General features: G+C 34.9%; 1 protein-coding gene across 1 annotated transcript in view; it reads left to right on the top strand.

The window, feature by feature from the left end:
* Positions 1 to 12,139, top strand: part of klar (klarsicht) — a 159,782-nt gene that overhangs the window by 120,738 nt on the left and 26,905 nt on the right. The gene's annotated exons all lie outside the window — the stretch shown is intronic.

The raw sequence follows: 12,139 nt of genomic DNA, 5'->3' as shown, positions 1-12,139 counted from the left end.
CATTTGGCAATGAGGTTTTTTTCTCTAATGGCCGTGTTATTATCTGTAATGCGGTAACGAAAACGAAATATTTATGCGGATATGTAATGTACGTAGTATGTACATAAAGTGTGTAGGAGATGATGTATCGGTATGTTGTACGACTACGACGATGAAGTGTGTTTTTTAGACGAATTTGCCTTTATAAATTGTTTTGCTGAGATGATAATTCAAACTATTGCGATGTACTGTGTTGGTGTGAGGGTTTTTATTCGACGAACCTATTATACCTTTCGTGCCTGAAAGTAATTTCACTTTGCGGATTTCGGGTATTTTTTTAAAGGAATTATAGATTTTTGAGTCACATGGTGTAGTTTGAAAAAAAACTAGGGTCAGTTTGAACATTATATTGAAACTTGAACATCTCAAAATGAGGGAAAGAATCTTATTCTAAAGCGTAAATTCGATCAGGATGGTGCAAAAATACGAAAATGGACCAGCTTTTTTTTGTGAAAAGTATGAAACTTTTTCCAAAATCTGCATTATTGTGCAAAATGAGTTTGCATAGAAGCAGCTAGAAATTGGCATGCTGATTAATTATGAGCACCCAAAAAACTGATTTAGGTTGTTTCCTCCCTGCCTTTTTTTGTCAAGTGTATCAAAATTATGGAATGGTAAATCAACTTCAACTAATTTGCGTTCTATTTTTTTTTGTGTGTTTCAGGTGAGTAGTGCGAATACTTTAGAAGTAATTGAATTTGTATCTATTGATGTGAATGAGTAAGTTATTTTAAAATTTAAAAAAAAAACGAGGTGCAGAGGGAAGTGTGGCTTCCTCTAAATTGAGGTCAAAATAGAAATTTTTCTACCTCAACACTTGAAAATCCGTGTGAAGTGAACATTGAAAAATGATCTTATCCTGATTATGTATTTTCACAAATATCACTCAGGATAGCGCAGTACATTTTTTTATGTTGCTCTTCATTCTAATCAAGTTTGACTCGCATGTATCTTGATGGTCCTGAAAGGAAGGGAGTGAATCTACTGATTCGTGAGAAGATAATAAACGTTAGGAACGATTTAAATGAGCATTTTCTTCAAAATATGGATACTTGAATAAATGTTATTGCAAGAAATTTATTGACGTTTTCCTCTTTTTTGACTAATCGCACCCTTGATCACGGATTCAAATAAATCTATAATTCATGTACATACGATGCATGATGAAAGATAATATACACGTAGTCTAACTTGATCACTTTTTCTTCCAAATTATGTACCTTACCATCATCATGATTTTTGAAGTTGTAATCTTCGTCATCTTCGCCATTACCTGTGTCAACTTATGTCGTTTCAACAGGTTTTATGACAATTTGAAACTCTTTATACCTTTTTAACAATTTTTATGATACTTATTTCAAGACTTTTTGATCAATTTGAACAATTCTTGAGGAAAGATTGCAATGCCCTTCGAGCGTTTCAAAAATCTTAAATCAAGTATTTTTATAGTAACGTTTGATCAGTTTTGCGACAATTCAGATTTTTTTTTGTAATGTTTCTACAATTTTTATGATAGATTTCGCATTTAATTTGTTCATATTCAATAATGTTTATGGCTATTTTTTTCATATTCTCCCATCATTTGTCTGACGTTTTGATAATTTCTCCTTAATTTCTATGTTTTTCGTGCTTTTAACATCATTTTCGACGGGTTTCCTGTCATCACAACTAACTTTTTCGATACGTATTTTGTACACTTTCAATATTTCGCAAAATACCTACTAAGTATGTAAGTAAAGGTTCTTCGGTTCAGCAAAAATAATTCAAACTTGAAAAAATATATCGTGCTTGGCTTTTTTAAAATTCATTTTTCATGTAAGTATTCTGAATGTTTCTCAAATTTCAGATGACAAACTTCGATTTTTTATAAACGTTTTCACAGGACTTATTTTCTGGGTACAAATCTGTGCAGTTCTCTTCAGATAACTGATAAAAAAAATTCATTTTTAGATTAAAGTTTTTTAGCGGGAAAGTCAATTCCTAATTTGCCCCGCGAAAGATTTTTTTAAAAATCGATTTTTTTCTTTATAAATCAGCGGGTATACCCCATTTTCTGGGGAACCTAGAAAACCGGGGAAAGTCAGGATGTTTGGCCTTTTTGGAAAAGTCATGAAAATGTCAGGAAATTCTGTAAATTGTCACTCCAAATCAGAGAGTTTCATGAAATTTCGGTAATAACCTGTAAGACTTTGGATTTTGCTTTAATTTTAGATACACTATTTTTTGTAGGAAAAAAAAGTGTCCCATTGTCTTTCTTTTGTTACACAAGGAGGTAGTAATATGACACCCCTCCCTCCACTCCTTATGTATTTATAGCTTCTTAAACATTGGTCATGAAAAGTTCATCAATTGATTGATAATACGTATGTATTCGCCTGTCACCACTAGCAAAGTTTGAAAAATCCCTTTGAGTGCAGTTGCATGGTTGAAGGATTTGGAAAATTGGAAAAAATGATCTAGGAAACCGAAAAAATCAGTTCTTCTGAAGAGTTCGCGTGAAAATGTGTATTTTTGGTGTTGTACTCAAAATCGGACCTTGAGGAACTTGGAATCCACAGCCCACTAAAGAAAGATAAGCGTTTACCAAATTCGTATTCAAACCTCCGTATTCCAAGATTCGGCTATTTTCTCTTTTTCTCCTCATGGAATGCCAATTTTTCTCTCCTAGACATAAAAAGTCAACTTCTTTGGGTGAGAATTGAAAAACATGAAATTTTTGCAATATGCAGACAAATTTTTTCGAATTGATTGCGGAAGTTTTTAGTGGTTCTCCTGTTTAGATTCCGCATAAAAATTTTTAAATTTGTAGCTCAACTTCACTTTCGAACTTGGACGCGTTTCAAGGTTTTTATTTGATCGAGATTTCAAAGTATTCGGGCGAAAAAGCTCGAACGTAACAATAGTACGATGTTTAGAAAATTTGACGCAGTCTGTAGTACTTTCCTTTTTCATCGAACAAGCAACGTTTTTTAAATTAATTTCTTCGCTATGGTCAACGTTCCACTACGAGGTGTATTTAATGCTAAAATAAACGTCTGCGTGAAAATGTACCACGTGTAATTAATTCGCGTTAATTTTTCCACTCGACGAACATTGTGTTGACGAGCGAGTAAATCTTGACAATTATTTTGCTCGCTGTGGTACCATTCGTGCTACAGATTATACGCTTGTCAGGCTGCATTTCGCGATGGTAATTCCAAAAATAAATACTTGCTGGTTCATTGGTTTTAATACTTAACGTATGGTTCGGTTTGGTTTATTTGTATGTACGAACGTGATTTACCGAAGGTATTTTTCAAAGTAGCTGTACAGTGTACAAGCTACTTACACGTATAGTTAGTTTTGGATTATGCATGTGCTCGTGTGTATTTGTGTGAAGATGAAGAAAAGGGCGATGTGAGGAATTCTCGGATACGTATGTCAATGCGTTGTATATTGTACAAGTGCATCGAGTTCGGTGTGATTTAAATGATTCGTGCTTCACGTGTAAAAAAAAAATGTTACCCCGCGATAAAGGAAGGCGGTTCGTCGAAACGGCTAATTTTTTAAGTTTACATTCGCAATTGACGTTTTTCAGCTGTACGCCTACACACGATTGTGTATCGTGCCATCGTCCATATGGTCACGATTCGCGAATATACCGCATTCCGTTTTAAAACTTCCTCGAGAACATCCGAATAATTATGCTTCACGATTTCGCGCTGAGCTACGTTGCACTGGCCATAAGCTTTGCATGTACCTGCCTACCTGGTTGTATCATCCTATCGTACTACTTAACGGAACAACGTGTTGATAATGACCGTTTCTGATATGGTGATTAGAACACCATCATCACTCCTATAGCTGTTCAGGTGTTTGAGAAGAGAATAAAGTTCGACGATAGGATTAATTAATACGCTTGTCGCTTATATCATCCGTATTTGATCGAAATGATGTACTATATCGTAATCGCAAGTAACGGTTTTGGATCTTGGATCGGTTGTTCTCTTTGTGGAGAGGTAATTGTCGATTACCGGGATAATGCGAGGTTGATGAGGATATACAATTTGGAATAGGATATTTTTCATTTTAGCGAAGTGCTTGAGAATATGATATGCGTATAAGTTATGTATGTACTCGTATGATGCTTTATGTGGGTATATTTGCATAATTAGTTTCCTATATGGTCATCGAATACGTATGTGGGCATTTGATATGATATTTGGTATTGAAATATTATTTTGATGACCTCTTTCCGTTTTTTCTTCGAATCTGTGTCAGTTGAAGTAGGTTCGGTTTTATTGTTTTGTAAAGAATATCAGAAAAAAAAGAGTTCGTATACGAAATATGAAGAAAATTCTCAAGAATTACGTAAAATTCGGTAAAGTGTTGAAAATACGTGAAATATTGATAGATAAAATCAAAATCATTCAGGAAACGAAAAATTGTCGAATTGGCGTTGAAAATTGCTATACTTAGGTGAAAGAAAAAAATTCGTAACATTTTGGTATAGTCTCAAAAGATCCGAAAAAGTCTGTGCCCCATTGAAAAAATTGTAAAATCACGAGAAAAATATTTCAAAATGATTTTGAAGTTGCTGAAACATCATAAAAATGATTTGAAAAATTGATGTAAGTAGTAAAACAAAAATAAATTGAAGTCGAACGAACCTAATTCGCGAGTCATGCTCATGCAGTTCCTCGTGTTCATGCTCGTAAATGTGAACTGTTTCGAAATTTTCTGATTTCTTGTGTTCGTTTACATTTATGCACTGTAATAAAGTATTTTTGAGCTGTGAAAAATTATTTTGCTTTATTATTTCGAATACCTTTTACGACTTGAGGCAATTTCCTTGATTGCAATACAGTACATGATTGGTCACATTACTCACATTCGAAGTGACTAAGTTACCCTTCAACATTTTGGTTCAATAAAAAAATTGAAAATGATTCCTTCTTATGGTCGTTTTTCTTTTAATTATAACTTTCAGAAATTTATATCTTCGAAAATCACTTTTTGGTCAGAAAGTCGATATAAATTCAATTTTTCCTCCAATTTATTGGATAAAAGTGAAAAAATTCAGATTTACGAAGTGGAAATTTAAATAAATTTTCTAAAGCTTTTGCCCTTGCTTCGCTTGGGCGAATTAATTTTTATTTTTTGAAATCGGTTTATTAAATTTTGGATCTCAATTCCTCCAATATTTTTCCTCATTGTGGATGGACTGGAAAAAAAATCGGTTCTGTAACACGTTCGTAATAAATCTGTTTTCTCCCCTTTGTCTCTTTTGAAGTGAAAATTTCCCATCGTTACGAATGGAAAAACAACGCAGTCCATTTGTTTGAGTATTTTTTTCTTTTCTAAATGTACTTATTGTTATTGTTGCTGTTTTGTCTTGACTCTTATTAGATGAATAGCAGAAGAAGTATCGCGAACTCGTTTGCTTAGCCGTTAAGAAATATCCGCTGTAATGATAATAGGATCCAGCTATGGTTATTTTTTTCACGTATCATTGAACTGTAATTTGAAGGACAAGACGATGATTTTTTCGTGGTTCTTTTGTTGTGGGTATATAGGTATAGATGAAGTTGGTGAAAAAAGATGATAGCAAATTCGCGGTTGCGAGTGCTAGATTTTTGTAATGCTGCAGCTTCTAGACTGGGGAGAAAGGTGGGTAATTTTTTTTTTGCCTGCGGCATCGTTTTTATGTAAAATCTTAGTCGGGAGGGCAGCGACTTACGCTATACTCGTAATTGAAAGTGTGGTAACACTTACGGTTAAACGGAGAAGAAAGTGTACCTACGTAGGAATGTTTCAATCCTCGATGCGTATTTTTTTAGCATTTTTTTGCGGCATTTTACATCTCTCATTTGCAGAACACGTATACTGTAACTGCACGTGGAATATGATGCAGCGGCGTGCAGCCATCGGCGATAATTATCAGCATAGGTACATTAAAATTTCGCCAAGTGCAGTTTATGTCTACGTACATAGGATGCAAAAGTAGCTCACGAAGCGGTGCAGCGCCCCATTTAGTGCACCTTATTACGCGAGGATAAAAGTGAAGAAAAAAATCGCGATGTATGTACTCGTACACTACACATTTGCACATAGAGGCATTAGTTGTGAAATTTTTTCGATAACGATGTATATGTGAGCAGACTTTAAATAGCGATGATTTATTTTCCTTGTAGTTGTAATTGTTAACGATTACACGGAAAGTTTAAACGTTATTGTGGTTTTCTCTGTTCCTCGTGGCGTGGTGTTGCTTTCTAGAGCATGAGCGCCTGAGCGGTTTGTACTCGTATGTATTTGGTTTTATATAAATTTTGTTCTGTTTCTATGGTTGGGGGTGAGCTGTGCGGTGGTGGTGAGGCGATCGTACTCGTATTTATATACAATCTCGTGTATGCTGATTTGCATAATTGTTCGGATTGTTCGTAAAATAGACCTAAGTATATAAGCTTAACCGTTAATCAAGTTGTTACATTTGAAGCACGACACTTGCGTCTGACTCGTGGCTCGGTGGCGGTGGTGGCGATGGCGGCAAATAATAGTATACATATAAGAGATATATTCACGTACAATACGTCTATACCTTTTACCTGTGAGTAGAGATCTATACCTACGTTTGTGTATGCAAGTTTATCTATCGTGTACTGAAGAAATCGAGTCATGTTCAGCTGCTGCGAGTTTTAAAGCCTGAAAAAAATTAATAGGTTGTGATTAGGAGCTCACGTTTGGCCTTGGTCAACTCGTAAATCGTAGAATTATTTCTGTTTTTGGACTTACTCTGGCCTGAGGATAAGGAATCGTTTCGATTGCAGTGTTGGTGATGGTGATGGTGATGGCAATGGCGTGTTGGTGTTCGCTGGTAACGTTCAAGTTACGCGATGTGTTTTGCAAATTCGTCGTAAATTGGAATTGGTAAATGAAATATGTAACGCGAACTATAAACGAATCGCACGAAAGGGCTTTGGCGAAGGATTCTGGGTTGTGCTTTGGAAATGGATTGATGTTTGTATAGAATGCCTTCTGTCTTCACGGATTGACCAGGAATAACAGTGAGATTTCATCTAACGATTCGATTTTTGTTTACGAAATTCCAGTTCTGCTACTTCATGGTACTAAAATTATCTGTATAATATGTGAGTAGGTAGTAGGTACATATTTATTTTCATTGGAGATGTTAGAAGTTGTATAAAACTCAATATCATAGGTAGGTACTCCAGAACCAGCCACGCTGGTACATTATGGTATGCTATAGTAAAGTGATTGAAAAGCGAAATGTGTATTACATTTCATAGGCATAATATGTGTTTGTATGTACGCAAATCCTCTCGATGACGGTATCAAATTGTAAAAACGGTTTCCATTTCACAAGCTGGCATACCAGTACAGCAAAAGTTGCCAGAAATTTCTCTACGTAGACACAAATATACCCCAAGCACTGAGCATCGGACAAATGAAGGCTGAGAGAGAGAAAGAGATACCCTTCGTACCTGGACAGAAACACCAGTAGTGGAAAGCAAATTATGGCGACTTTTTAAGATCGCTTTCCCAGTAATTTATGACTTTCTATACACGGTATAACTCGGAGGTCGTAATACATAGATGAATATCTACGAAGGAGGACGTTTTTTATCGAGTATACTCGCTGTGTACTACACTATTCAATATTAATATGTATACATATAGGATGAGGACGAGGTACATGAGGTGGTATATCGTAGTATAATACGTCGGATGTATTCGCATACATGGGATGAGAAAAGTTTACATGTATGATTTATCAATTATTTTGTTCTTCTTCATGAGATGTATGCTCGGTTTAAACCGGCTCTTTTCTAATGACAACTTACGCCTGGGTTTTAATTAATTAATAGGTCTTATCTTGGTTTTTGATACGAAGTACGAACTCGACCAAGCTGTTGATCATGTTGAAGGGCAGGAGAAAAGTTCGTATATTGACCCTGATGTGGGATGGTGTTGGAGTAGAGTGCTAAAACATATTCAACATTGTCGTTTCATTCATTTTGAATGATTTTTGAAAATTTGAAAATTCAGTTGAAAAATTCACAAATTTTTTGGTATTCAACTTATTTTGATTTTTTGTGCATTTTTCATTTGTTGAAAAAAATGATTCACTTCTGAAATATTGATATCATCATTATAAATATTTGTGAATATTTGCGGTATATATGGGCTCTACGTTGTGAATAAATGAAAATTGAAGAAAACAATAGTTTCGATGTTTTTTTAGATCAAACAGTTGCCTGATATTCACTTGCTGGTATTCTGTGTTAATTTGCATTTTGTAGGTGCACAGCGGAGAGTACAGTGGCAAATTGCACTGCAGTGTGTCTTTGTATTGGTGAGAAGATTTTCTAACAGCGAAGGAGTTTCACTTTTAATACAACATATGCGAGCTCTGCTCTACTCTTCGGATCGTTTTGACAGCAGGGAAGTCGAGTTTTCTTGAACTATACGTGTGTGGTACGATTTGCGAATTGTCTAGGCTTGTCATTGATAGTTTCTTCGATGTACTGGTAATGTTACTGCGAAACAATTTCTTTCTTTGGCAAATCATGTGTGCAGCGAAACGCAACGAATATCTGGTTGACTGTGGTCATATTCTACATACAGGTTCAGTTTTAGTGATCTCATAATGTATTCGATTTGTCTGTACATAGTACGAGTAGTTATAACGGTATGCACAAAACTGATCTCATTACTGTAGGTCTGAAACTCTGGTTATGGTATTTTCAAGAATAGATACGATATTCTGCCAATGCTATTAAAGAGCGTTAAAGTTTTATTGTTGTGGTCATTCTGATTACTTATTACAAAGTACTCAGACTGGATTCAGTGTTATGTTCTTACATTTGGTATTGTACTCTTGATATCCTGGGTGACTGCCGATTACAGTGTACAGCAAATGAAACAATAATTTTTTCATCGCTGTTTATCATAAGTATTTGGCCAGATTGAACAATAAACTTATGTAATTAGCTATGTAATGTACCTATTTGCTACCGTTTATCGATCTTTAAGTGTAGTACACGTTATCTCTATATGTACAATAGAAGTGGTTTTGCATATGATTTACTAGCGATTGGGAAGTTGCACTTGGAGATTAGTGCATTCCACTGATGTGTGGTTAGGTGTTTCCATCGCATTGTAAATCAAGTGTATATAGGTAGTTGGGTACCTTATTAGTAAATTACATATTATGAAAGTTCGTTGATTATCGAGATTTCGAATTAATTTTTCGAAGTGAATGATTGATTTGAAAATTTTGAAGGTTTCACTTTCGATGAATGACAAGTAAATAATAAATTTCTTCGTCGTTGAAGCGAAGAGGTATAATTCGATGCCTGAAAGTGAGTATGTTTTTGTTGTAGTGGATATTTTAAATAGAAGAAAGACACTTGAAAAAGATGGAGAATGTTTTTGTATGAAAGTGCATTAATGTTGAAAAAAAAAAAAAAAAAGGTGGTGAGGAATGGCATAATATACCGGCAGTGGCGTATCCAGGATTTTCTCAAGGAGGAGGCAAAACCAGATTTTTGGGCATGAAAAATCGAAATGAGGAGTAATTTTCTAGAAACGTGTCGTGATGTGTGGTGATTTCATGAAAGGCGAAAATTTTCAGAAAAAATGGGTTCGAACAACATAAAAGTCCATTTTTTTATGTTTTCTTTCAAATTTTTGCTCGCAAGGGGGGCCATGGCCCCTTCGCCTCCTCCCTTGGGTACGCCACTGTATACCGGCTTGAAAACACAAGAACGTTGAGAAAAAGTGGAAAGTTGGTATCAAATTTTTCTATGAAAGCTTAATTTTTGAAATGACACTGTACATAAGTATGAGTTGTAATTTAAAATTATGTAAAAAATTACCATAAAAAGAACTTTTAATACTACTGTATTTGGAAATATGTATCTTGCTTTTGAAATGGAGACCCTTAAGGAGAGGGAGGAGCAGCTCCCCCAATTTGAGTCAAAATTGAAAAAAAAACGAAGGGAGGAGTGCGGTATGTCGGGTAACATGATTTTCAAGTTGCTGAACACGAATGCGATCCTAGTTTTTGATTGGATCCATCTAAGGCCCCCAATATCACAATATTGGGATTGAAATTCAAATGAATAACGTCAAGTGCAACAAATCGAATATTAAATATTATGATTCTGAAGATGTGTGCTGAATGTGAATTGATCTTCATTTTTCGATTGGACCTTTCCTAAAAGCCCAATCACTCCAACTGGTAAGATTCGGAAGCTGTTGTAAGTTCCCATCTCGAATCGAATTGAGGAGGAGGTTTATCTTTAGGAAGGAGAAGAAATTTTGAGTAATTTGCTGGAGAAATTAGCGATTCCAGAATTTTTTTAATTTGAGATTTCTCGCTTATTAAAAACTTTGGATTTGCGATTCATTTGCCTTAATCGATTTGAAATCTCTGGAGGAGAAAATCAACTTCTGCTGGAGGCTTCAGATTAATCCAAAAATGATGGGAATGAACTCGGTGGATTTCAGATTTTTGTTTCCATATTTACCTTTTTTGTAAGATTTAGAAAATTGATATGCCCATAGGTTAGCTTCACCATTTTCAAAAATTCACCAATTATCGAAAAACCATTGATTCTCATCTGAGGTGTGGGTGACGTGATCTTTCAGCGAGTCAATTTTCACTTCAATCTGTGCTGACGTAGGGAAGCGGCTTTAGTCTTATTTTTTTTTCTCGTAAAATTTTTATCTGACTGATTGAATGTGATTTTAGGATTTTAAAATCATTTTTGCCGTACATTATAGCTAATGGTTTGACCCATTTTTTCGTTGTGAAATTATTCGCATAGTTTTTAAGATGATTTTTGTCATGTTTTGTTTGGGATTTCTTTCGATACTTTATACGCAGATTCTAAAGAAAGAAAAGTAGTTTAAAATTGGAAAAATTGATCTTTTGAAATTCACTAATTTGCATCAGTATTTTTCTTGTTCCTATTTCAATCGACGTATTTGCTATTTTCGCAAGTACAACTTTCGAAACAAATTTCCCAACAAAATCGATTTTTATTCCACGTGAAATGAAATATTGCATTGGGAAAATATAGCCATTGTCAACGTGAAGCGCTTGCACGCGAACTATTAAGGCCTATTTGTCGATTACTGCCTCGTATAAAGTTTTTATATTCATAAATTAAGTAATTAAAAGGATGGCAGCCGTAAAATAATAAACTGTCGTTTGCGTTGTTTAAAAGACGGAAGCGGTACGAAATTTTGTCTTCATTATTGTCGAGAGGGTAATTGTACTTCGTTTATTTTATGTACCATGCGAGTTACAGTGATAAGTGACAAAGTGGTTCCCAAATTAGGAATGATTGCCATAAGATGATCACGTTTAAGTGAATCTCGGCCAGATAAGGTACTTAAAAGGTTGAAATTGTCGAAAATATTCACCTAGATTTATATACTTACGTATCTTCGTACACTTGGTAATAATTATAATGATGAGTTTGGAATTGGTCAAAAGTGAAATTTTACCAGAGATGGTTTTTGGTGTTACTACTCGTAGTTGCGGGTAAACGCTAAAGCATTTTATTATTTACGCGCATTTCGACGATATAAGGCGTAAAAATTAACCTCGTTTTTGGATGAATGAACGAACCATTCATTGTATTGTATTGTAGGTAAATGTAAGCCGATGACAAATATGTGTATTTTTAATGTCCGTGACTACGGTTCGTCGAACCTATTTTGAAGAAAAGTTTAATTATCACTTCCGCATAAAAATATACCTACCTAAAAATCGAGCGAGCCTTCGTTGATGGAAAAGTTCTCGTCTTCGAGAAAAGATTTGTAAATAATGCGCGCGTGTTATTTTTTTCATTTTTACCTGTGTATGTGAATCGAAGAGAGAGAGTGCAACGAACGGTTCATTTTACTATTTTAATAACATATATTTAATCGTTAACATAGGTACACCCTAAAGCTCCATATTTGCGTGTTTGTTACGCCCTTTTTAATTAAATTTTTAGCACGTCGTTTAATTAACTGCACGTTGAATCGTGATATGTATTTGTAGGTTAGCGTGCGAAACAGCCTCGTGCGTACGATAGGTTACGTT

The sequence above is a fragment of the Planococcus citri genome, chromosome 1, assembly GCF_950023065.1.
Source record: "Planococcus citri chromosome 1, ihPlaCitr1.1, whole genome shotgun sequence".
Taxonomy (NCBI): Eukaryota; Metazoa; Arthropoda; class Insecta; order Hemiptera; family Pseudococcidae; genus Planococcus; species Planococcus citri.
Note: the sequence above shows the minus strand (reverse complement) of the source record. Positions and strands in the feature narration are given on the sequence as shown.